Source organism: Bubalus kerabau, chromosome 10, assembly GCF_029407905.1.
Source record: "Bubalus kerabau isolate K-KA32 ecotype Philippines breed swamp buffalo chromosome 10, PCC_UOA_SB_1v2, whole genome shotgun sequence".
NCBI lineage: Eukaryota > Metazoa > Chordata > Mammalia > Artiodactyla > Bovidae > Bubalus > Bubalus kerabau.
Window position 1 is genome coordinate 94,325,851 of NC_073633.1, and position 25,133 is coordinate 94,350,983.

Sequence of the window (25,133 nt, forward strand, 5' to 3'; positions counted from 1 at the left end):
TCCTTGGACACTATTGTTTGGTGGATAAGAGCAGATATTCTGCAGCTAGACTGGATGGTTCAAATTCCAGCACGACCAGATGCTTTGTGACATTGAGTAAGTTTACTTATCTGACCAAGATATTCATGACAATGGAACCTAGCTCACAGGCTTGTTTCCCAGGCTAATATATTTGTGTATGTAAGGAACATAGAGGTGTACCAGAACTGTGCTATTGTGACTATTAAATGCATTGTATTCTCAGTGCCTAGCAGAGGCAGGGCACATAGCAAGTGCTCTATGCATAGTTTTGAATGAACGAACATATGCATGAATGATTAGTTTGACTGAAACTTTGTTGCTGCTGCTGCTGCCGCTAAGTCGCTTCAGTCGTGTCCAACTCTGTGCGACCTCATAGATGGCAGCCCACCAGGCTCCCCCGTCCCTGGGATTCTCCAGGCAAGAACACTGGAGTGGGTTGCCATTTCCTTCTCCAATGCATGAAAGTGAAAAGTGAAAGTGAAGTTGCTCAGTCATGTCCGACTCTTCGAAACCCCATGGACTGCAGCCTACCAGGCTCCTCCATCCATGGGATTTTCCAGGCAAGAGTACTGGAGTGGGGTGCCATTGCCTTCTCTGGAAACTTTGTTAGACTCTACCAATGTTTAGGGCTTCCCAGGTAGTTCAGTTCAGTTCAGTCACTCAGTCGTGTCTGACTCTTTGCGACCCCATGAACCTCAGCACACCAGACCTCCCTGTCCTTCACCAACTCCCAGAGTCCACCCAAACCCATGTCCATTGAGTCAGTGATGCCATCCAACCATCTCATCCTCTGTTGTCCCCTTCTCCTCCTGCCTTCAATCTTTCCAGCATCAGGGGCTTTTCAAATAAGTCAGCTCTTCACATCAGGCGGCCAAAGTATTGGAGTTTCAGCTTCAGCATCAGTCCTTCCAATGAATATTCAGGACTGATTTCCTTTAGGATGGACTGGTTGGATCTCCTTGCAGTCCAAGGGACTCTCGAGTCTTCTCCAACACCACAGTTCAAAAGCATCAATTCTTTGGCGCTCAGCTTTCTTCACAGTCCAACTCTCACATTCATACATGACCACTGGAAAAATCATAGCCTTGACTAGACGGACCTTTGTTGGCAAAGTAATGTCTCTGCTTTTTAATATGCTGTCTAGGTTGGTCATAACTTTCCTTCCAAGGAGTAAGTGTCTTTTAATTTCATGGCTGCAGTCACCATCTGCAGTGATTTTGGAGCCCAGAAAAATAAAGTCAGCCACTGTTTGCCCATCTATTTGCCATGAAGTAATGGGACCGGATGCTGTGATCTTAGTTTTCTGAATGTTGAGCTTTAAGCCAACTTTTTCACTCTCCACTTTCACTTTCATCAAGAGGCTCTCTAGTTCTTCTTCACTTTCTGCCATAAGGGTGGTCTCATCTGCATATCTGAGGTTATTGATATTTCTCCCGGCAATCTTGATTCCAGCTTGTGTTTCTTCCAGTCCAGTGTTTCTCATGATGTACTCTGCATATAAGTTAAATAAGCAGGTGACAATATACAGCCTTGACATACTCCTTTTTCTATTTGGAACCAGTCTGCTGTTCCATGTCCAGTTCTAACTGTTGCTTCCTGACCTGCATACAGATTTCTCATGAGGCAGGTCATGTGGTCTGGTATTCCCATCTCTTTCAGAATTTCCCACAGTTTATTGTGATCCACACAGTCAAAGGCTTTGGCATAGTTAATAAAGCAGAAATAGATGTTTTTCTGGAACTCTCTTGATTTTTTGATGATCCAGCAGATGTTGGCAATTTGATGTCTGGTTCCTCTGCCTTTTTTAAAACCAGCTTGAACATCTGGAAGTTCATGGTTCACATATTGCTGAAGCCTGGCTTGGAGAATTTTAAGCATTACTTTACTAGCATGTGAGATGAGTGTAATTGTGCGGTAGTTTGAGCATTCTTTGGCATTGCCTTTCTTTGGGATTGGAATGAAAACTGACCTTTTCCAGTCCTGTGGCCACTGCTGAGTTTTCCAAAGAACCCACCTGCCAAGACAGGAGACATAACAGACACGGGTTCGATCACCACTTTGGGAAGATTCGCTGGAGGAGGGCATGGCAACCCATTCTAGTATTTGTAGCTGGAGAATCTCATGGACAGAGGAGCCTGGTGGGCTACAGTCCGTAAGGTTCCAAAAAGTTGGACACAACTGAAGTGGCTTAGCTTGCACACACGCACCAATGTTTACTTGAAAGCAAGTTTTTTTTTGACAGTGACTAATAGTAAAGCAAGAAAGTTCCAGAAAAACATCTATTTCTGCTTTATTGACAATGCCAAAGCCTTTGACTGTGTGGATCACAATAAACTGTGGGAAATTCTGAAAGAGATGGGAATACCAGACCACATGACCTGCCTCATGAGAAATCTGTATACAGGTCAGGAAGCAACAGTTAGAACTGGACATGGAACAACAGACTGGTTCCAAATAGGAAAAGGAGTATGTCAAGGCTGTATATTGTCACCCTGTTTATTTAACTTATATGCAGAGTACATCATGAGAAATACTGGACTGGAAGAAACACAAGCTGGAATCAAGATTGCCAGGAGAAATATCAATAACCTCAAATATGCAGATGACACCACCCTTATGGCAGAAAGTGAAGAAGAACTAAAAAGCCTCTTGATGGAAGTGAAAGTGGAGAGTGAAAAAGTTGGCTTAAAGCTCAACATTCAGAAAACAAAAATCATGGCATCCGGTCCCATCTCTTCATGGGAAATAGATGGGAAAACAGTGGAAACGGTGGCTGACTTTATTTTTGGGGGCTCCAAAATCACTGCAGATGGTGACTGCAGCCATGAAATTAAAAGACACTTACTCCTTGGAAGGAAAGTTATGACCAACCTAGATAGCATATTCAAAAGCAGAGACATTACTTTGCCAACAAAGTTCCATCTAGTCAAGACTATGGTTTTTCCTGTGGTCATGTATGGATGTGAGAGTTGGACTGTGAAGAAGGCTGAGCGCCAAAGAATTGATGCTTTTGAACTGTGGTGTTGGAGAAGACTCTTGAGAGTCCCTTGGACTGCAAGGAGATCCAACCAGTCCATTCTGAAGGAGATCAGCCCTGGGATTTCTTTGGAAGGAATGATGCTAAAGCTGAAACTCCAGTACTTTGGCCACCTCATGCGAAGTGTTGACTCATTGGAAAAGATCCTTATGCTGGGAGGGATTGGGGGCAGGAGGAGAAGGGGACGATAGAGGATGAGATGGCTGGATGGCATCACTGACTCAATGGACGTGAGTCTGGGTGAACTCCTGGAGTTGGTGATGGACAGGGAGGCCTGGCATGCTACGATTCATGGGATCGCAAAGAGTCGGACATGACTAAGCAACTGAACTGAAGTGAACTAAATAGTAAAGAGATCCATTCCTGCCCTGCCCCCCACCCCATAATCAGGTAGATTTGTTTAAATCAGTTTGGTACATGAAACAGATTAGTTTTGCAGTTTTTTAATGAACTGATATAAAAATTTCTAAATGTAGCAGTCTACCTGTGCAACAAATATCTGTAAGGTAAAATAAGGGATTTTTAATAGAACTACGATCTGCATGAACAAATCAGATGAAAAGTGTGGAAAGGTTTCTATATATTTTCTGGATTAAAAAAAAAACAACAAAACCCCAAATTATTAATGGCTCAGGATGGGGTGGGATGAGCTACAGTGTGCTGAAAGGAGAGATGGGTGGAAGGTGTCCTGATGTGGGTTTAGAACTATGTAGGCTCTAGACAGCCCTTCTGAAATGTGTGGGCCTGAGCATCACTTGCTACCCTGGTCCATGCTCCACTGTCTCTGGTCACTCTCTGTTTTCTCAGGTTAACAGTAAGGACAGAATCCTTGAGAAACTTTTCTAGGCATCATCTTAGTTCTTTTCAAGGCTTCTGTATAAATGTCACAGGTGCTACTGCTGCTGCTGCTGCTGCTAAGTCGCTTCAGTTGTGTCCGACTGTGCGACCCCATAGACGGCAGCCCACCAGGCTCCCCCGTCCCTGGGATTCTCCAGGCAAGAACACTGGAGTGGGTTGCCATTTCCTTCTCCATGTGCTACTAGTTCAAATCAAAGGAGAGGAAAGAGACAGGCTGCATGGTTAGGGGGACCTCAATGTGTCAGTAATAGTACTAACAACCGCTGGTACTATTTACTGAGCAATTCTGAGTGTTGATACAGTGAGTTCTATCTCTTAATTCAAACTGGTAGCTGCATCTCTGCTCATCTTGCAGTTCAGGTTGATTCATCTTGCGGTTCAGGTTGATTCATCTTGATTCATCTTTATTGTTTTAACATGTTAAATTCTCTTTCATTGTTTCTCTGAAATGCTGAATGCAAGGAGATCAAACCGATCAATCTGAAAGGAAATCAGTCCTGAATATTCATTGGAAGGACTGATGCTGAAGCTAAAGCTCCAATGCTTTGGCCACCTGATGCAAAGAACTGACTCATTGGAAAAGACCCGGATGCTGGGAAAGACAGGGCAGGAGGAGAAGGGGACGACAGAGGATGAGACGGTTAGATGGCATCACTGACTCGATGGACAAGAGTCTGAGTAAATGCTGGGAGTTGGTGATATACAGGGAAGCCTGGCATGCTGCAGTCCATGGGGTCGCAAAGAGTTGGACATGCCTGTGTGACTGAACTGAAAGCTAGCTCTCTTAAATCATGGACATTTGGGGCTCTTGTTTATTTCTGGCTTAGGAGGGTGAAAACCTCCACCTGTCTCCTCACACTCTTTCTGTTGCTCTGTTTCTCATTACTTTTCAAAAATGTGAGAGCCTTAGTATATTCCCACCCAAAGACTCAGTAATGCAGATGCAAGATCTACTGCCTTTGTACGTGTTCATATTTTCCAAGTATCCCCTAGCCTATTTGTAGTTGATAGTTATTTTTACAAAGTCTTCATCACTTCCTGTTTGAATGTGTTTCTTGCCCTACTCCTTTCCTTTCCTGTACTTTCACTATTCAAACAGTGGGTTATGGATATTTGGATTTCATGGAGTGAAAGTTAAAAAAAGAGAGGCAGGGTAACTTACGTCAGGTTGTTATCTTTTAATTTTTCCAAATAAAGATGAATACCCTTTACTTTTTACCATCAATTCATAAAAGAAGCTGCCCAGTGGAGTCCTAGCAGCATGGCCGTGGCCTTTGTGGAGACAGAGTCTCCCAGGAGCTCTTCTTTGCTGATTCAAGTTTGGTGCAATCTCTTGGGCATCCACTGTGTGCTCAGCTTTGTGCTGGACAAAAAAGAAAGACTGGACTTTTGCCTTCACCCTCAGGGATCCCATAGGAGAGATGAGACAAACAGCTTGGTAGGACTGTAAATCTGGGTCTGCCTTTTGCATGAGACTGTGTTCTTTTTAAAGGTAAAGATCATGCCCTTACGTCTCTTACATCCCACTGCACCAGCATGTGTCTGACATACCATACACGTTCTATCAATGTTTGGACACTCGTAAAGAATTATGGGATGGTGCAAGGTGAAATATGCATAGATCTTCAATTGAAGTCAGTCATGTACCACTACTGCATGGTACTGTATCATGAGTGGTAGGATAGCGCAGGAAGGGGGTGGGTCACAGCTGACTCAAGTTGGCAGGAAGACTTCATGGCGGGAGATGGTGAGGTTTGAGATGGGAACTCAGAAGTGATTAGAAGTCAAACGACCTGACACTAAGCAGTGAAGCTCTGTTGGAAAGCAGCTTGAAGCCCAAGCATTAATACCCAGAGAGGTTGTGTCTTCGTTTTGCAGGGTAATGGCTTACTTGGGGTTTATGGTAGCATGGGATGATGATTGACACCAAAGAACATTTAGGGCAATGGTTCACAATTGGGGGTGATTTTACCTGCTATGGGACATTTGGCAAGATCTGGAGACATTTTTGTTTCTTAAAACTGGGGAAGGGTGCTATTGGCAAGTAGTTCTGGCATATAGTAGAGGCCAGGGAGGCTGCTAAATACACATGGTGGTCGTCTTCCCCCACTGAAGACTTGACTGGCCACAAATGTCAACAGTGCTATAGTTTAGAAACTCTAGGGAATTCCCTGGTGGTCCAGTCATTAGGAATCCATGCTTTCATTGTCGAGGGCCCAAGTTTAATCCTTGGTTGGGGAACAAAGATCCCCCAAGCCACACAGTGTGGCCAACAACAAAACTCTCTGATTTAGTGGGATTAAGAAGAAAAAGGAAATAAATATGGTGTTATCAATAGCATTTCATGATCATGAGCAGTGCCTGGAATGCAAAGCTGCTCTTACAGGGCAACAGCTTCTCCTCTCCCTCTCTCTTAGGAGCTTCCTTTCCCCTCCCTTCACCCGTCTCTCTCCTGACTTGTGTTGTAGGCATCTTTCTCTTATCTCATTACCTCTCCTTTGGTTTCAGACCTTCAGAACTTCTGCTGGCCTCCTGCAAATGAAGACCTCAGAGCTACCTGGGGAACTCTGGGAGGCTGATTGGGCCTGTCCACTGGGTCTGAGTTTCTTTGTCTTAAAAAGGAAGGTTTGGGACTGGAACATGTTTACCGGTCCCTTTGGCTTTGATAAAGCAAAACTCTGAGACATTTGAGAGCTGTGTTGAAGACAGTCTAGACTCCAGACTTTTCTATGGGTTTCAGAGACCTCAGACCAATAGTATGGGGAAAGAAGAGGCCAGTTGGGTGGTCAGTGAGAAAAAGTCATTCCAGGGAGAGGGAGAATGTGGACCGTCCCTATTGCCAGAAATGCTACCAGAAACACTTACCTGGGCTCTTCTAGAGATGACCATTAAGACCCTTGCTGTCAATGAAGAAAACAAGCTTTATTTTAGAGTAATGTTAGGTGTACAGAAAACTGTGAAGATAATACAGAATATCCTCATATGCCCTCTATCTGGTTTGCTTTGGTATTAACATTATATGTTTGTATGACACATTTATTACAGCTGATGAATCAACACTGATATGTTCTTATTCACTAGAGTCTGTGCTTTTTTCAGATTTCCTTAGTTTTTGCCTAATGCTCTTTTTCTGTTCCAGGATCTCACCTAGGATATCACACTACCTTTAGGTTCCCCTTGGTTGTGACGATTTCTCAGACTTTCCTTGCTTTTGATGACCTTGACAGTTCGGAGGTGCACCGGTCAGGTGTTCTGTAGACTGTTCCTCAGTTGGGCTTTGCTTGATGTGTTTCTTACAATCAGACTGAGGGTCGTGGGTGTTGGGGAGGCAGACCACAGAGATGAAGTGCCTTCTTATCACGTAGTCTCAATGTGACTTTCCACTGATGATGTTGACTTTGGCCACCTGGCTAATATAGCATTTATCAGGTTCCTCCAATGTAAAGTTATTATTAGTGTTTTTGTCCCTTTTACACTGTACTCTTTAGAAAGTAGTCACACTGTGTACAGCCCACACTTATGGAGTAGGAAGTTAGGCTCCCCTTCCTTGGGAGGAGTCTTAAAAGTTTTAAAAGAAAAAAAGTTATTTCGACCCTTGTTTGCCCCCCAGGTGCAGTGAGTGAGCCCATTTTCGTTTCTTCCTCCATGTTGGACAGTTAATTGAGGCGTGGGGATTTACTTAAGCTAACAAATGATTATTCTTCCCTGTAGAAGGGTTACCAGAATGCTGAATTTGCTAATTACTCTTCTCTCTGCTTCTCCCAAGCAGTGATCTTGAGAGAGATGGGACAGATCTATCTTTAGTGAGAGCTGCAACTCAGGAAACTGGGAGGCTGAGGATGAGGGAGGGGTGGTCACTTACCAAAAGTGAAGCAGGAGGAAGTGGATGAAGAATTGAGTGGCCTAAAGGGAAATGACATGACTAAGAGGGAATTAACGGGGAGTCTGGTCACTGGGCCTAATTGAACTCTCTCAGTCTGTGTTGTCCCTCAGCATTGCTTCTGGATTTCTGTTTGTACCTCTGCTGATAGGAGGTGAGCAGAAATGTTTATTTTGGGACAGTGGCTAGAAGAAAAGGCTGCTTGGAGTCTCTCTGGCTTTCCCCCTAACTTGTGGAGTCCATGTCCTCTACATCAGGCCTTTGTTGCTTGACGCATCAGTTTGAACCCAAAAGGGTAAGTACAGGCACAAGTGATGCTTGATCACCATTCATACTTTTGGTAGATACTGCTAACTGATCACATCTCTCTCTGCTGACAAGACAGACATGTCCTCAGACTCTTTCTCAGCACACTGCTGTGGGTATTAACTACGTATCAGTTGGCATGGGCAACGAGTAAATGATTTGCCATTCCTGGTCTAGACAGATGCTTTTTTAAGATATTAAGATTCGGGTTACACCGTTCATTCATTATTTAATTAACAAATATTTCTGAGTACCTACATGTGCTAGGCATTGAGCCAGAGGCTGGGTATATATTGGTGAATAAAATAGACAAGATCCTTGCCTCTGTGGAATGTACAGATTATAAATTCTTTGATAAATGTCATGTGTAGTATCTCAGTAGCTCTTTGTGTGGTGTGAAGTGTTAGTTGCTCAGTCATGTCTGACTCTTTGTGATCCCATGGACTGTAGCCCACCAGGTTCTTCTGTCCATGGAATTCTCCAGGCAAGAACACTGGAGTGGGTTGCCATTCCCTTCTCCAGGGACTCTTCCCAATCAAGGGATCGAACCCAGGTCTCCTACATTGCAGGTGGATTCTTTGCCAATTAAGCCACTAAGGAAGCTCTTTGTATAGTTTAGGGAAATAAAAATCAGCTATGGTGGGAGGGGTAGTTAGTAGATTTCATTAAGCATCTTGGGCAAAGTTCAAATATATGATCTCATTTAATCCTCACAGCCACCTTATAAGTTAGGAAGCAGTAGTCACAATCTACAAACAAGAAAAGCAAGGCATGCAGAAGTTGCCCAAGAACCAAGAGCATAGATTGAATCTTTGTCAGTCTGATGCCAACAGTATTGGTTCTTACACCATGCCTCACTCATCCAAGCTTTCTGTTCTTTAATAAAGAGGGGATGTTTTCAGAAAAGGAGGGTAGATTAGAGTCTATCTAGGGAGAAGGGAGGCTGGGTCTGTGTAGATGCTGACCTATGGTTGCTGGAGGCCCTGGCTGAGGTCGCTGGGTGGGGCTGAGGCAGCCAGTGGACAGGGCTCTGGCTAGAATGATGCTGTAAATGATGCCAGCCCCGAGAAAATGCCTCATCACATCACACCAGCCTGATTTCCTCCTAGGCCTACCTTGGACTTGCAGTGTAACCAGTCCTCTTCCAGTTTCTACCAGCTGCTGAAAGCGTGAAGATTTCTCCCCATGCTCTTGGGTTGCCTGGAGATAAATTGTGCTCTGAAAAGATGTGCTGCGGGAAGAGGAGGAAAGGGCAAATATTGGGCACAGCTGGGCTGAACTTGTCCTCCTGCCGGTGGTTAAGCTGCAAGCCTAGACCTCTCTCCAGGCCTGAACACCCAGCCAGGCCTTGCTCTGTTCTCACATTTAGCCCAGAGCTTTCCACCAGGCCTTGGCAATGTAGCTCCTGAATGCTCAGAGGTTCATTCACAGAGACTGATGTTGTTTGGAGTCCTGGAAAGTCCTCTTTGAATAGTAGGTCCAGTGTGGGTGAAATAAAGTACTTTCCTGGAAAAGAACTAGGAGAGAAAATCTCTGAGGCTTCACTTAGTTATTTCCAGAGACTGGAAAGACCCCATGTCTCATAGAGAAGCACGCCTTTTCTCTTCCTAAATACCAGTTTAGTGGGCTGTGGGAATCTCTCCTCCCTTAAGAGTGAACTAAACCTCCAGGTTGGTCTGTATTGTTTTCGTGTCAGTTTCCCTGAGAGCAGAGTTTGAAACCAGGACTTGAAGACAGGTAGTGTATCTGGGAGGGGTGGTGGACGCTGGATGCACCATCAGATCTCCCCTTAGGAATGAAGTGCTGATTCCCTATCTTCTGGGAGCATGGTGGCCGAGAGCCCTTGGCTGTCAGGGATGCCCCTCCTGCCCCAACACAGGCTGACCTCAGTTACCAAGGCCCACCCAGTTCAAGGTTACACTCATTTCTGGGGGTGCTTACATCCAATGACAGATGGAAGCCAGGGTACAAAGTCCTTCCCCCTTCTCAGGATGAGTTTGAAGCTGGAGGCATCATCTCAGCTTCAAAACTTCTCTGAGGGTCAGTGGAGGGTGACCTGGTGCTTCCTCCCTCTTTCTCCCCCTCCACAGGTGGTGTTGATTCCTAGAGCCCTCCGTAATGAGCCTGACCCATGTCTATAGCTACTTGGCATGGTCTGGGGTAGGGGATTCTAGGATGGGATTTAGGAGCTGAATCATCACTGCCTGGCTGGCCGCAAGGGTTGTGTTACTCATGGTAGGTGGAGCAGTACAAGCTTTAACTTGAGATTTGGGAGGTATACCCAGTGGAAACGATGGGTTAGCTGGTGCAGTATATCAGCATTTGAGAAATAAGGGGTAAATAGTAGCCATGAGGCCAGTGAAATTGGATAGATGTTGCTAAGCTCAAATAATGCTTTGGAAGAAGATTTTGAAGAGTTGAGAGTGATTGATTACAACTATAAAGCTAAGTGTGAAGACCAGAGGACTTCCCTGTGGCTATGTAAAGAGGTTCTTATCACCAGCAGAAGGAGAACAGGGAAATCTGAGGCCCAGGCTCAGGACTTAATCATTAGAAAGGAGCAGTGACTTCAAAGAAAATTATCATGTATGAAACGAGTTGCCAGTCCAGGTTCGATGCACGATACTGGATGCTTGGGGCTGGTGCACTGGGACGACCCAGAGGGATGGTATGGGGAGGGAGGAGGGAGGAGGGTTCAGGATGGGGAACACATGTATACCTGTGGTGGATTCATTTTGATATTTGGCAAAACGAATACAATTATGTAAAATTTAAAAATAAAATAAAATTTAAAAAATAATAATAAAAAAAAAGAAAATTAAATAACCAACATACACAAGTGATTGAAAGTGAAAGTTGCTCAGTCATGTCCAACTCTTTGCAACCCTATGCACTATGCAGTTCATGGAATTCTCCAGGCCAGAATATTGGAGTGGGTAGCCTTTCCCTTCTCCAGGGGATCTTCCCAATGCAGGGATCAAATTCAGGTCTCCTGCACTGCAGGAGGATTGTTTACCAGCTGAGCCACAAGGGAAGCCCACACAAGTGCTTAGGTTGAGTCTAATAAAGGTCAGGGCCTTGGTTAGGAAAGAATGGGACCATGACACATGGAACGGGGACTTCTGGTTGATGTATAATACATGAAAATCTTAAATCACAGATTTCCCCATGCCCCTCGAGTCTGCAGGAATGACCTTTTCCTCCCTATTAAGGGCTAGCACTCCCCTTACCTTGAAGACAACACAAAGGTCTCTGCAAGATGGTGTGTTTCTGCCCAAGAGTGCCCCAACTCTTATCCTGGTCACTGGATATGGTATGTGATTAGGGTATGATCACAATACCTGGTTAGGAACTAATTGAGCTTGATAGGAAAGAAGGGGCCATTTCAAGAAGCCACAGGACCCAAATAATATATTCCAATGAGAGCCAAGAGAGCATGCCTGGGGCTGAGTTTTGAGATGCTTGATCAGGTGGGACAGAAGGTAGAGTTGGTTGACAGAGATTTTATCACTTTGGGAGGATGTCCTCTGCCTGGGATACACTGCTAAGATAGGTCCAGAAGGTTGGGAAAAGTGTTGGCCCACATTAAGAGATGCCTGGATTTCTCTGATGCTTGGTGGGAGGGAAGAGGGATCCAAAGGTTGAGAGAAATGAGCATGGTAGAATGGATATTGGAGAAGGCAATGGCACCCCACTCCAGTGCTCTTGCCTGGAAAATGCCATGGATGGAGGAGCCTAGTAGGCTGCAGTCTGTGGGGTTGCTAAAAGTCGGACACAACTGAATGACTTCACTTTCACTTTTCACTTTCATGCATTGGAGAAGGAAATGGCAACCCACTCCAGTGTTCTTGCCTGGAGAATCCCAGGGACGGGGGAGCCTGGTGGGCTGCCGTCTATGGGGTCACACAGAGTCGGACATGACTGAAGTGACTTAGCAGCAGCAGAGTGGATATACTATTAAAGCCAGGAAACCCACAAAGGATGGTGATCCATGGAAGACCCTGAGGATTTATGGAAGCTGTATAGAAATTTGTTAAGAGACAAACCCTCATCAGTGAGGTGGCTCTTCTCCAGAGACCAAGGACGGGTGGCAGGAGATATTTCACAGAATAGAGATCAATGAGAGCAATGCGGCAGATAGGAACCTGATGCAATAGAACCCAGTAGACGGGGCTCCCCTTCAGAAGCCAGGTGGGCACAATAGTTGTAGTGTGCAGAAAGGTCGTGGGCAGTCAGGGGGGTCCTCAGCTGTGCTGAGGGATGGTTAATTGAACATGGCATCTCTAGGGGCCGCTGCTGCTGCTAAGTCGCTTTAGTCGTGTCCGACTCTGTGCGACCCCATAGACAGCAGCCCACCAGGCTCCTCTGTCCACAGGATTCTCCAGGCAAGAATACTGGAGTGGTATGCCATTTCCTTCTCTGAGGGGCTGCTGACAAGGATACTACTCGAACTGCATAAGGAATTGGCAGGATGATCATCATGGCTGTTCATTCAGGTAACTACATGGGAAAAGGAGAATGACCTAAACTTGTGAAGGACTGTTGACACAGGTTCAGAATTGACGCTGATACTTGGAGACCTGGAGTGTCATTTTGAACTCTGGCTGGTTGGAACCTTAACTCTTTCAGTTTGGGGGGGAATTATCTTGCCTGCTGCTTTTCAGAGCATCTTTCCCCAAGTCTCAGGTACTTCCTTCTCATAAAGGCACACTGGTGCTCTGCAGATTACTTGAGAAGAGCTTTCGGCAGTGTCTCCTCTCTGGTTCTCTGCCCCACAAATTATAGCCACCATGGGGTCCTTGAGCTTTGATTTCTGGCTCCCCAGCTCAGTAAGAGAGACCTCCAGGCTCTGTTTGTGCACCCCTTCCTTTTGTTATGGTCAGAAACTCCCTCTCCGCAGTAAAGTAGGCTGGTGTGATAGGAGGGCTCCTCTGGCTTGTTTTTCTTTGCTCAGTGATCACAGTCCTGTATTGCCTGTTATCTAATCTCTGAAAACCTCTGTTCCTACATTTAGTCTGATTTTCCAAGTTGCCTAAGGCGTGAGAGTAACTCTAGGCCCTGTTATTCCTTCTTGAAAGTGAAAAGTGAAAGTGAAGTCGCTCAGTTGTGCCTGACTCTTTGCGACCCGATGGGCTGTAGCCCACCAGGTTCCTCCATCAATGGGACTTTCCAGGCAAGAATACTGGAGTGGGTTGCCATTCCCTTCTCCAGGAGATCTTCCTGACCCAGGGATAAAACCAGGGTCTCCTGCATTGCAGGCAGACTCTGCTGTCTGAGCCACAATGGAAGCTTCTTGCCCATTGCCTTGTTCCTTCTTGCCCAGAAGTAAAAGCCCTCTGATTTTGTTCCCTGTTTGTTTGTTGAAACTGACCGCTCCACCCTAATGGCACAAAGGTTGTAAATGACAGGTAAAGTATACGGTTGGTGGTTGTGGTGAGTAATTCCTTGGACAATAAAGCAGAGGTCTATAGCTTAGCCACTAACTTATCCAAGACTTGCCAAATTTTTTGGCTGAAACTGAAAACTTTTCTGCCCAGTGGAAGCACATCTCCCTTTTACTAACAAATCTTATTGGAGGCTGGTTGGTGTCTTTGTAATTGATGTGAGTAACCCATTGGTTGAGGCTTAAAGACCCACCACCATACTCCAATAGGGAGCAGCTATGCGTGCTGACGTCAGAGTGTTTCCAGATTAGGGCTGTTTGGTCTGGCTGGCAGCTACCGAGAGTGTCTGATGGATGCAGGAGGTGAGGGAGTGTGTAACACTAGGGAAACCACAGAGGTGAGTGTAGGGTGTATGATAGTAGTGAAAGTGTTAGTCGCTCAGTCATGTCTGACTTTTTGTGACCCCATGGACTGTAGCCCACCAGGCTCCTCTGTCCTCGGAATTCTCCAGGCAAGAATACTGGAGTGGATAGCCATTCTCTTCTCTAGGGATCTTCTGGACCCAGGGATTGAACCCTGGTCTCCTGCATTGTAGACAGAATCTTTATCATCTAAGTCACCAGAAAAGCATCAGGGGAAGTAGAATTCAATGGTTGGGGAGCCAAGTAACCACACAGGGGAGGAAGAGGCCAAAGGAGATGGGGTAGCTGGGACTGAAGCTCTGTTCCCGGGCCTGGAACAACAGAAGTTCTTTCTGAATGGGAGGGTGAGTGAGCCAGCTGAAGATGTGGAGTCAGGGGGCTGCTGGAAGGAGCGCTGAGGAGCTAGGTTTATGGAGGACAACCTTTATTCCTTCCCTTCTGTGTCTGACCCCTCCCAGAGAGGGGATTTTGTCAGATTTTGGTTCAGAAGCTCATGAGCATCTTGCCTTCAACAGGAGGGCCAGGAAGGATGTCCTTCCAGGGTCTAGTGCAGCCTTTCCAGAAAAGGCTTCCTCAGAGCACAGTTCTTTGAGGGGCATTTCCTCCCTTGTCAAATAAGCTTGGAAAACACTGTATCTGCATCCCTATCTTGAAGAGCCATTAGCATGTTGAAAGTTCTTAAAAAGCTTGAAGCAATGAAGAAAGCGGTGAATTGGGCCTAACTTTCCCTCGGTTCGCTCTGCCATGGGAAGCCCCACTATGGTAACCAGCTAGGGGGCAGTGGGTGGCATCAACCTTCAGTCTGTAACAGGAATCGTAAGAGACCGTGGGTCCTTCTTTACATCATGCTCTCGACCAGGTCCATCATTCTGGTTTTTGTGTTTCTAGAGTCTGTCTCACTCTCCCAGCTAGCCGGTGCCTTTGCATGAGCAGCCCGGCTAGTTCCTTGTCCTAATGGCACCCCCATCCCCTCACTGCCCCTCCTCACCCCACCTGGCTCTTCAATGGCTGCCTCATCCTTGCCTCCACTCTCGGCTCACCTGCTCGCAGAGGATTTCCTGACCACCCTGCATAAAGCAGGCCTCTGCAATTGTTTTCTTTAAAAGGATTCTCCTCTCCTGAAGTTAATTTGTTTACTTGTCCTTCTGCTAGAATGGATTTCTGGGAGAGCTGGGATCTTATCTCCTCTACTGTGGTTATGCCCACAGTCATCAGCTTCTTCATACAATAGCTAATGGCCATCAGGTCTATGGAAGTGACTCAGGTCCCTCCCTTGGAACAGGCACTGCTCTTGGAGATTTCCCTGTGTTTTCTCATTTTTAACACTTGTTGACTAAATTAATGAACACTCCCCTCCCCCCCCCCCCCCCCCCCCCCCAGTATGACTCTGGTCCATGGCTAGTCCTGCCTTGACTCTTCTGGCCAGCACTAGCCATCTTCCTCCATCACACCACTTACTGCTTGGGAACTTCATTCCCCATGCAGATCATGACTTACCTGTGGATTCCTTTCTTATTGACGGTTAAAATTAATTGGGTGGTGTTCTAAAATACCAGCTTTACAACTTACTTTCTAATGATTATTGTAGCTTTGCTGCCAAAAGGAAGTTTCTGAGCTGTGCTGCAGTGTTGCTGAGACGCCCTTCACCGGGCTGGTCACACCTAAACGGGGGCTCCTTGGCAGCAGGAATCCTCATTGACTCACCTCCATCACCAGGGGCTCACTGAGCATGTAACATGGGCCAGGCACTAGGCAGGGTGTTGAGGGCAGCATTGAACAGACACGTATCCCCCTGCAGCCCATGCTTACATCCTAGAGGAGTTTTCTGGTGGTTCTGCACATCCTGTGGTGTTAACCCATGACTGAGCGTTCATTCATTTATTCAATCAATCACTGACTTAACTCATTCATCGATGTTTAAGTATCAACCAGGTTCTAGGGATTGTGCTTGGTGTAGGCATACAACAGAGAGTGTCAGCAGATACATAACTCTCCAGACAGGGTAGAGGGGAATGGACAGAGAGCCATAAGGCACATCAAGCTGTATAAGGGAGTTTGCTAGAGTTTGGGGTACCCGGGCAGGCTTCTGTGATCTGACAGATGAGGAGATGTTCCCTGGACACAGTGGGCTGCTTTTGTTGACATTGGGAACAGAAGTGCCCTTGTGGTAGAAGGAAGCTGTGATGCTCTGGAAACCCAGAGAAGGCCAGTGAGCTGGGAGCCGGGGCGAACGGGCACCTCGTGGGTCCCTGTGGACAAATACGAACTCTAACCATGGCTTTTTACTGAAACACAGACTTGCTTTCAGTGTAACTCAATCCTAGGCCTGCAGAAACCAGTCCCCCTTCTTAGGGGAGAGTGAGGCTGGAGACAGACATGCCCTTTGAAAGAGGCTGCTAGGAGGCCCTGCCCTGGGTGTCTGGAAGGAGGAGCGGAGGGCTGGTGGGCGCGCTGACACCGAGTGCTGCAGGTTTGGAGGATAAACATCCCCGGAATAGGCTGTTGCCCACGGCCGCCTCTAAATCCCTCAGGCTCACAGTGAGACGACTGCGTGTTCAAGGCAAACATTGATTCAGCTGCTGGTGGGAAGGGGTTCTGGGGTGGAGGGGGAGACGCGGGGAGGAGAAACCTGGCAGAGGATGGGAGTGGGGAGGCCCACTCAAGGGTTAATTCCTCCCGCCTGTGTCTCTGCCCCTCTCTGCTGGCAGGCTGTATTTATAGACGGGATAATTGCAGCGGCTTTGAAAGGAGCACACTGGAAGAGAGGGGCTGGTGGGTGGGGGCGGAGAGGTCCCACCTGCTTCTGGGAGCTGCCCCTCCCCCACCTTCCCTTCCTTCCTTCTTAGGGGACCCACTTGGACAAACAGGGCTGCCCACCAACCCCCTACACGCCATCCCACCCCACTAGCAGTGTGTTCACAAGGTGTTTAAATGCCTCACATTTAATCTCCCAAAACTGGGGGTGAGAGCAGTCATTTTCCTCCAGCTCCTTGGTAAGACCTTTCCTGAGCACCTTAGCTAAAGGGGCCCTAGACCTGAACCCCCACCAACCATCCTCTAGAACCTCACCGTGGTTTTACTTCTTTCCTAGCACTGATCATAATCTCACAGTTATCTTATTATTATTTTTATTTTCACTTGTTTTTAGTGTCTGCTTTGTCCACTTGATTCGAAAAACTGACTCATTAGAAAAGACCCCGATGCTGGGAAAGATTGAAGGCAGAAGGAGAAGGGGACAACAGAGAATGAGATGGTTGGGTGGCATCACCAACTCAATGGATGTGAGTTTGAGCAAGCTTTGGGAGTCGGTGATGGACGGGGAAGCCTGGCGTGCAGTAGTCCATGGGGTCGCCAAGAGTCGGATGTAACAGAACTGAAGTGCCTGCTTCATCTACCTTGTTTGCTGAATTGCCTGGCCTAGGATAGCTGCTCAAGAAATATTTGTTGAATAAATGAATGCTTATTTAACAGAATAGGAAACTGAGGCTTAGAGTGGTGAAGGAATTCTCTGGGTCACGTGAGATGTAAAGTGACTTAGCGGAAATTAGGTTTCATTCTGCTTATCTTAGGGATTCTCTGGTGACTCAGCGGTAAAGAATCTGCCTGCAGTGCAAGAGACTTGGGTTCAAATCCTGGGTTAGGAAGATCCCCTAGAGTAGGAAGTGGCAACCCACTCCAGTATTCTTGCCTGGAAAAGCCCATGGACAGAGGACCCCATGGCGGGCTACAGTCCATGGGATCGTAAAGGGTTGGACGCGACTGAGCGACTAAACCACCACCACCACCTGCTCATCTTCAGAGCTTAAGGTCCTGCCAGTGGAATCTCAAACACAGGGCCCAGGCTACTAAGGTGAGTGAGTGAACAGGGATGCAAGTGTGTGTGTGTGTGTGTTTGTGTGTGTGTGTACACCCTGGCTGAAGGGGCCAATGCTGTTTAGCTGTGGCTAATTGTTGCTGTATCTTCTGATTTTTAGAATGAGCCAGAAATCGGGATTTTTATGTGAAATGTGCTGGATTTTAAATGCTGGCCACAAACCCACATTTAAAAAACACACCACCCAGAGCATGGCCAAGCCTAACACAGCTGAGAGCTGGGTGGGGCCATGGTCTGCAATCTCTGTTCTCAACTCACCTGCATTGTGTTGAAAAGCAACATGAATAATGCTCATCCCTTTTATGGACACTGTACATTGAGCATTTCATAGCCTTTCTTTACCTGATGTTTCATTGAACAGTCACAGTGTTTCAGGAGAGAGTTGGGGAGACTGCTGTACCCATTTTAGGGATTAGCACACAGGGGCCTGGGGGGACTCTTATGAAGGAAAGTGGCAGTGAGTTCTCACTCTTGGGCTCTTTCACCATCTAGCCCAGTGCTGTCTGTCCTGCCGAGGACCCCCTCTCCCCGTGACTTTCGTTTCTCCTTCTTGACTTGAGATATAGGAGAGAGGCTCTGTGTGGTGAATAGGGGTGAAGAAATCCCACGCTGTGCCTCCCACAGGTCCAGGGTGCCCCCAGCAGGGTTTACTGCCAGCTCCATGGAGAGTGGCCTATGCTGCTGCTTGTATGGAGAGGCAGTTTTCAAAATATTGTCAGTCTGAGCAATGATACAGTTCCATCAGCATACTCTAATTCTGATGAGGCCTTAACAGTTGTCAATGAGCCCAGCAAGAGAAGGGGGACCCTTGGCTAGTCTGCAAACTCCGGTATGGTGCTGTGTTCCCCGTATTCAGCTCTGGGCCACCCCAAGAGTGGAAGAGCACCAGTTGACTGTTGAAAGAATGAATGAATGAATCCCCAAGTGCCCATGGGGTGGGCTGGGGGTGGGGAGAGGGAATGGGACCTCTAATTACACTGTCTTAGCCATGGCTAGCTCTCACTGTGCACCTACATACCCCAGATACTGCTGTAAGCCTTTTCCACGTCTGTGGGGAAAATCTGTAAATCTAGAAGGGTGACTGCCCTTGGTAAGTGCTGGGAACACGTTACCCATCAATGTTTCTCATCATCTTCACAGCAGCCCTGGGAGGGAGACATTATCATCCTGGTTTCTACATAAGGGAAGCCAAGTCACAAGGAGGGCAAGCGACTTTGTCTAGGAAACCCAATGAGCAGCGGTGCACCCCAGACTTGAGCCCCCGGCTGGCAGACCCCTGAGCTCAGACTCCCACCCACCTGGGAATTGCAGAGCAGGGAGATTGCTAGAGAGACCGGAGGAGATCAGAGAAGTGGGGAAGGGCATCCCGAGAGTCAAGAAATGTGCATGTGGGAACCAGGCATGTGGGAAAAGGCAGCGAGTGGGGCAGAAAAAAGGGCAAGTGTGAGTTGAATCAGAACCGGGTTCACGGCCCCCCTCCAGGCTGCCACCTTTCCTGCGTGAACATGATGGAAGCTGACAGATCCAGGATTAATCTAAAGGCTTCAGTTCTCTGAGTTCCAGGTGGAAATTTGCCTCCAGCCTGGCCAGAGCGTGATTTGTAAGTGGGCCTTGACCTTGGCTGCCAGCCAGGCTTCGTACCCGCCTCCACACTTCTCCACGGAGGCTGCAAGGGCCAGGGGCTGCCTGCTGAGACAGGTCAAGAGGGTTTAAAAACAAGCAAGAAACAAGAGAACGGATCAATTTTTCTCAGTGAACTTAGCGCTCTGTGAAGGAAGCCTGTAATTACATGAATGGGTGTGGGGAGAGACCCATAGCTGCCTGCCTGTGTGTGTCTCTCACTGTGTACTCCCCGTGGGTGGTCTGGAACCTTTTTCAGTATAGGTTCCCCACGGCTCATTTGGGTGAGGAAGGTGAGAGAAGGCAGGTGCTTTCCAGCTCTTTTTGCTCACGGCCCGTAGCCAGAGAAACCTCTGATGTCATCACATAGCACACAAACACAAACAGTGGCCCCAGTCTCCGTGGTCCCCTGGGGCCAGTCCTGGGAACCAGGGCTGCTGGTGGGTCTGGTCGGGGCCACAGCAAAGCCCGGCCCTCACCTTCAGGGAGGCTGAACTGGTGCAGTCATGTCAGGAGATGAGTTGAAGATGGTGCTTTGAGCCTTCTCCTGAAGCAAGCCAGGCCAACTAAATCTGGGAAGGTGCTTAACATGGGATCAGGGTAGGTTAACTTCAGTTCTCCTGGTCTGATGGTCTAAGGTGACTGTGACTAAGTTTTGGCCAATGAGCTGCAGCAGTAAGACTTCTGAGGGCTTCTGGGAAAGGTGTTTCCTTTCTGATAAGTGAGAAGTATGGAAGGAAAAAGCCATTTGTGCTGCCCTCTTTTTAAAAGAAATTATTTTTTATATATTTTAAAGATTATTATGCATTTATAGTTATTTCAAAATATTGGCTATAATTCCCCATGTTGTACAAAGTATCCTTGCATTGCAGGTTATTTCGTATCTAAATGCTGGTACCTCTTAATCCCCTACCCCTATGTTGCCCCTCCACCCCCCGCCACTGGTAACCACTGGTTTGTTTTCTATACCTGTGAGTCTGCTTCTTTTATTGTTAAATCCACTAGTTTGTTGCATTTAAAAAATTCCACATATAAGTGACTTATTTCACTTAGCATAATGCCCTCAAAGTCTATCTGTGTTGCTACAAATGGCAAAATCTCATTCTTTTTTTCATGGCTGAGTAGTAGTATTCCATTGTGTGTGTGTTTGTATCACATCTTTCTTTTATCCAATCATCTGTTGAGGGACACGTAGGTTGCTTCCATATCTTGACAACTGTAAATAATGCTACTCTGAACATTGGGGTGCGTGTAACATTTCAAATGAGTGGCTTTGGTTTTTGGGGGATATATACCCAGGAGTGGAATTGCTGGGTCACATGATATTTCTAATTTTAGTCTTTTGAGAAGTATCTGTATTGTTTTTCATAATGGCGGTCCTAATTTATCTTTCCACCAACAATATATGAGGGTTCCTGTTTATTCATATCCTTGTCAACATTTGTTATTTGTGTTCTTTTTGATGATATCTATTCTGACAAGTGTGAGGTGATACCTCACTGTGGTTTTGATTTGCATTTCTCTGATAATTAGCGACATTGGACATCTTTTCATAGGCTTGTCTTCCATCTGCATTTCCTCTTTGAAAAAATTCAATTCTTCTGTCCATTTTTTGATCAGGCTTTTTTTTTTATGTTGTATGAGCTGTTTATGCTGCTGCTCTCTCTCTTGAATAGTGTTTTGGACACCATTGTGTGATGATAAGATGGTTGAAATATGGCAGCCATGGTACAATTAATGAGGGGAATGCAATGTTAATATAAGGGGAATGGCAGAGGATTGATGGAACTAGGTCCCAAAGACATGGACAAGCTGGGGTACTGACCCTGGGACCACCTACCTCTTCTTCTTATCTGCTGCTGCTGCTAAGTCACTTCAGTCGTGTCTGACTCTGTGCAACCCCATAGATGGCAGCCCACCAGGCTCCCCTGTCCCTGGGATTCTCCAGGCAAGAACACTGGAGTGGGTTGCCATTTCCTTCTCCAATGCATGAAAGTGAAAAGTGAAAGTGAAGTCGCCCAGTCGTGTCCAACTCTTCGAGACCCCATGGACTGCAGCCTTCCAGGCTCCTCCCTCCATGGGATTTTCCAGGCAAGAGTACTGGAGTGGGGTGCCATTGTCTTCTCCGCTACTTCTTATCTAGGAAGTAGTATTTGTCTCTCTAGTTTAAGCCACTGTTGGTCATATTGCTTCCCTTGCAGCTGAAGTAATCCTAACTGATTTAGAAGCATAAACTGCGGGGCTGTGTTTCTGGGTTTTAGGAGGTCCAGACTTTTGACCCGAGCCCTAGAAACAACGTTGGGTGATTCTGAACAACAGGTTGGCTTGCATCTTACTTCTTTTGTGTGACGGAAGTTAGTGTGGCCCCTCACAGCATTGGCTCGGGGTGCCTATTCCGTAGTTTGTTTTGCTCTATTTGATTTCCTTGCTGCTTTTCCATTTCATAAGAAGAATATCAAATCACTTTGAATTGATGAGGGAATTTCAGTTTCATTTTTAATAAAGTTGCCCTGGTTGAGTGCATTGGAAGAACTTCACACAAGGACCGAGGTACCCAAGGTTGATGGCGGGAAGAGGACTTACAAATAATTAACATTAATTGCAAGCCTATGTGCTTGACATAAAAAACTGAATTCTGGGACTCATTTTTATTTCATTGAGCTATATATTTATGGTTATGGCAGTGCCATACTGTCTTGATTACTGTAGTTTTGAAAGAACTTTTAAAATTGGGAAGTATAAGTCCTTCAACTTAGTTCTTTTGCAGGATCATTTTGGCTATTCTGGGTCCCTTGAATTTCCATATGAATTTTAGGATGAGTTTGTCAATTTCTGCAAAAAGGCAGTAGGGATTTTGATATATAAAATCAATACATACTTTCGAGGTGTACTGCCATCTTACCAATATTAATCTTCTGATCCATGAATGTGGGATGGTTTTCTATTTTTTACCTCTTTGATTTCAACAATGTTTTGTAGTTTTCAGAATATAAGCTTGCACTTCTTTTGTTAAGTTTATTCCAAAGTATTTAATTCTCTTTGCTATTGTTAGTAAATCATGTTGTTCTTAATTTCAGTTTAGATTGTTCATTGCAAGTATATAGAAATGCAATTGATATTTGTATATTGATCTTGCAGTCTTGCTGAACTCAGTTTTTCTAAGTAATTCTTTATGGGACAAGTATTTTTTTCCTCTTCTTAATTTTACTTGCTGTTGATCTCCTGCCTTATCTCTGTAAGGGCTTTTTTTTTCTTCTATTTTAATATAAGTAGACAGAATATTTGAAAAACATGTAAACCTGGTGAGACTAGACATTTGTCCATTTTTTTTAATTAGTTTCACTTTTGCTATGATTCTGAGATATGGAGCAAGATGGGGTCCAGAAAAAGCCATGTCAGTGTGTCTGTCACTGAAACTGGTTGCCCAGGTGAAGGGGTGCAGCAACTTGCCCTGAGAGGCTCTCTCCAGTGTCAGCGTGGCTGGGAGTGAGGAACACAGCTGCCAGCCAGTTCTCAGTGTTTGTATCAACTAGTGTTGCACGTCTGGTATGTGTTTGGCACTTATATTCATGACTCTTTAAGATGTTCTGGATGGTAGATGATGATAGCTCTGTTTTAGAGGCAACAAAATCAAGTCTCAGGGAAGGTCAGGAACTTTCCCAGTTCAGTTCAGTTGCTCAGTTGTATCCAACTCTTTGCAACCCCGTGGACTGCAGCACACCAGGCCTCCCTGTCCATCACCAACTCGCGGAGCTTGCTCAAACTCATGTCCATCGAGTCAGTAATGGACAGAGTCAAAAGCTGAGAACTGGCTTCTCTGACTTCCAAACCTGACTTCTTCCTGCGGAGCCACACAGCCTCTCAAGCCCTGGGTTGGGGAGGTTTGCTCTGTTCTGCCTCCTGCAGCTGGTGCCTCCCAATTGTCCTCTGAAAATTCTCTGCAGGCAGGATGCGTGTGTGCATGGTGCTCCTTGATCTGCCTTCTAGCACCTTTTTGCAAAGTATCTTTAACTCAGCTCTTGCCCTGATAGACAGTGCTTTCTGTCTTATTCAGCACTTGCCTGGGAGCTGGGAGAGCAGGGATGGGAAAGGTGAAACATACTCCCTCCTGCTCTCAAAGTTCTACCATCCATTCTCTACATAGATTGGAAGATGAGTGTTCTCCTTTGTGTTTGAGCAAACTGGGCTGTTGAATTCAGTTTTGTAAATAGAGGAGAAGCCCATGACCATCCTACCAAGACCTGGGCATGGCTGGTAATACGTGGCCACCTAGAAATGCAGCTGGGACATAAGTTGGGTCTCAGACACATCTGTTGAATGAATTCTGGTCCTGGCCCAGCACCAGGGTTATAAGGAGCTGAAACCTGTTAACGATTTTCAAAATGAGAGGCAGTCCTGTTTAGAATATGTGGTAGGACTCTGTTATAGTAGGTCGCACCTTCATAAACTCATCTGTCTGTTGAGTGAACAAATAATTTATTGCTTTCTGAAGAGGTGACAGGGACAGACCAGCCAATGAGTCTGGTACTCGGAGAATTCAGAATTTAGAGGGGAAAGTGAAGTCGCTCAGTTGTGTCCGACTCTTTGCAACCCCATGGACTGTAGCCCACCAGGCTCCTCCATCCATGGAATTTTCCAGGCAAGAGTACTGGAGTGGATTGCCATTTCCTTCTCCAGGGGGTCTTCTTGACCCAGGGATTGAACCTGGGTCTCCTGCATTGCAGGCAGACGCTGTACCATCTGAGCCACCAGGGAGGCACTTAGAGGGGGAAAACGGACATAAAGCAAGCAGTCTGTTGCAAGTACCCAATCCTGGGCATGGTTGTCTTCTGTCACCATGTGGCTTTTCTGGACTAAACTGAAGTCTTGCCTGCTTCTTTCTCCTCTCCTCAGCTCTCTCTGTTACTTCCTCATTCCTGGCCACCCTTGTCTCCTCAACCCTGGGCGTGAGTTTACCCTTCTTCCTGCAGCAGAAGCTCCAGGCAAACATTCCGTACAAGGCTCTTGTTCATCTCTGTCTCCAAGTCACTCCCCTGCCTGTTTCCACCCATAAATTCTGGTGGAGCTTCCCTTGGTCAGAATGGGCTCTGCAGGGCACTTTTACCACAGGAAGGGTAGTTCTGGGGAGAGATTGCCATAGAAAAGTATAACTTTGTAAAATGTATTTATTTACTTATTGGCTGCAATGGGTCCTCATTGCTGTGCAAGGGCTGTTCTCTAGTTGTGGTTAGTCGGGGTGAAGATCCTCTCCAGCTATGCACATGCGTGGGCTTCTCAGTGCAGAGACTTCTGTCATTGTGGGGCATGAGCTCTCGGGTGTGCAGGCTTCCGTAATTGCAGCACTCCGGCTCTAGAGTGCTGGCTGAGTAGTCGCCCTGTGGCTGGCTTTAGTTGCCCTGTGGCACGTGGGATCCTCCTGGACCAGGGATTGAACCTATGTTCCCTGAATTGGCAGACAGATTCTTAATCATTGGACCACCAGGGAAGTCCTGAAAAGTACCATTTTAGGCTTAATTCTTCCTGAGTGAATTGCTTGTGACTGAGTTCCTGTCCCTGGACAGGGAAGCCTGGTGTACTGCAGTCCAGATCAGATCAGATCAGTTGCTCGTGTCTGACTCTTTGAGACCCCATGAATCGCAGCATGCCAGGCCTCCCTGTCCATCACCAACTCCCTGAGTTCACTGAGACTCATGTCCATCAAGTCAGTGATGCCATCCAGCCATCTCATCCT

At 46.5% G+C, this 25,133-nt stretch overlaps 2 long non-coding RNA genes across 4 annotated transcripts in view; one reads left to right on the forward strand and one right to left on the reverse strand.

Moving 5' to 3' along the window:
* Nucleotides 1-5,089: 5,089 nt before the first annotated feature.
* On the reverse strand, nucleotides 5,090-10,184 carry LOC129621862 (uncharacterized). Of its 2 annotated transcripts, none has more exons than XR_008699726.1 (5): nucleotides 10,044-10,184; nucleotides 9,218-9,619; nucleotides 7,081-7,326; nucleotides 6,782-6,816; nucleotides 5,090-5,279 (listed from the first exon to the last, which is right to left on the reverse strand). It is a non-coding gene; the product is annotated as an uncharacterized LOC129621862 (long non-coding RNA). The 2 variants fall into 2 exon arrangements; XR_008699727.1 differs by having other exon boundaries at nucleotides 9,218-9,333; nucleotides 10,044-10,169.
* The window catches only part of LOC129621863 (uncharacterized), a 75,301-nt gene continuing 57,793 nt past the window's right edge, over nucleotides 7,626-25,133 (forward strand). For both annotated transcript variants that reach the window (XR_008699729.1, XR_008699728.1), the window contains exon 1: nucleotides 7,626-8,091. This is a non-coding gene — a long non-coding RNA (uncharacterized LOC129621863). The remainder of the gene's footprint in view (nucleotides 8,092-25,133) is intronic.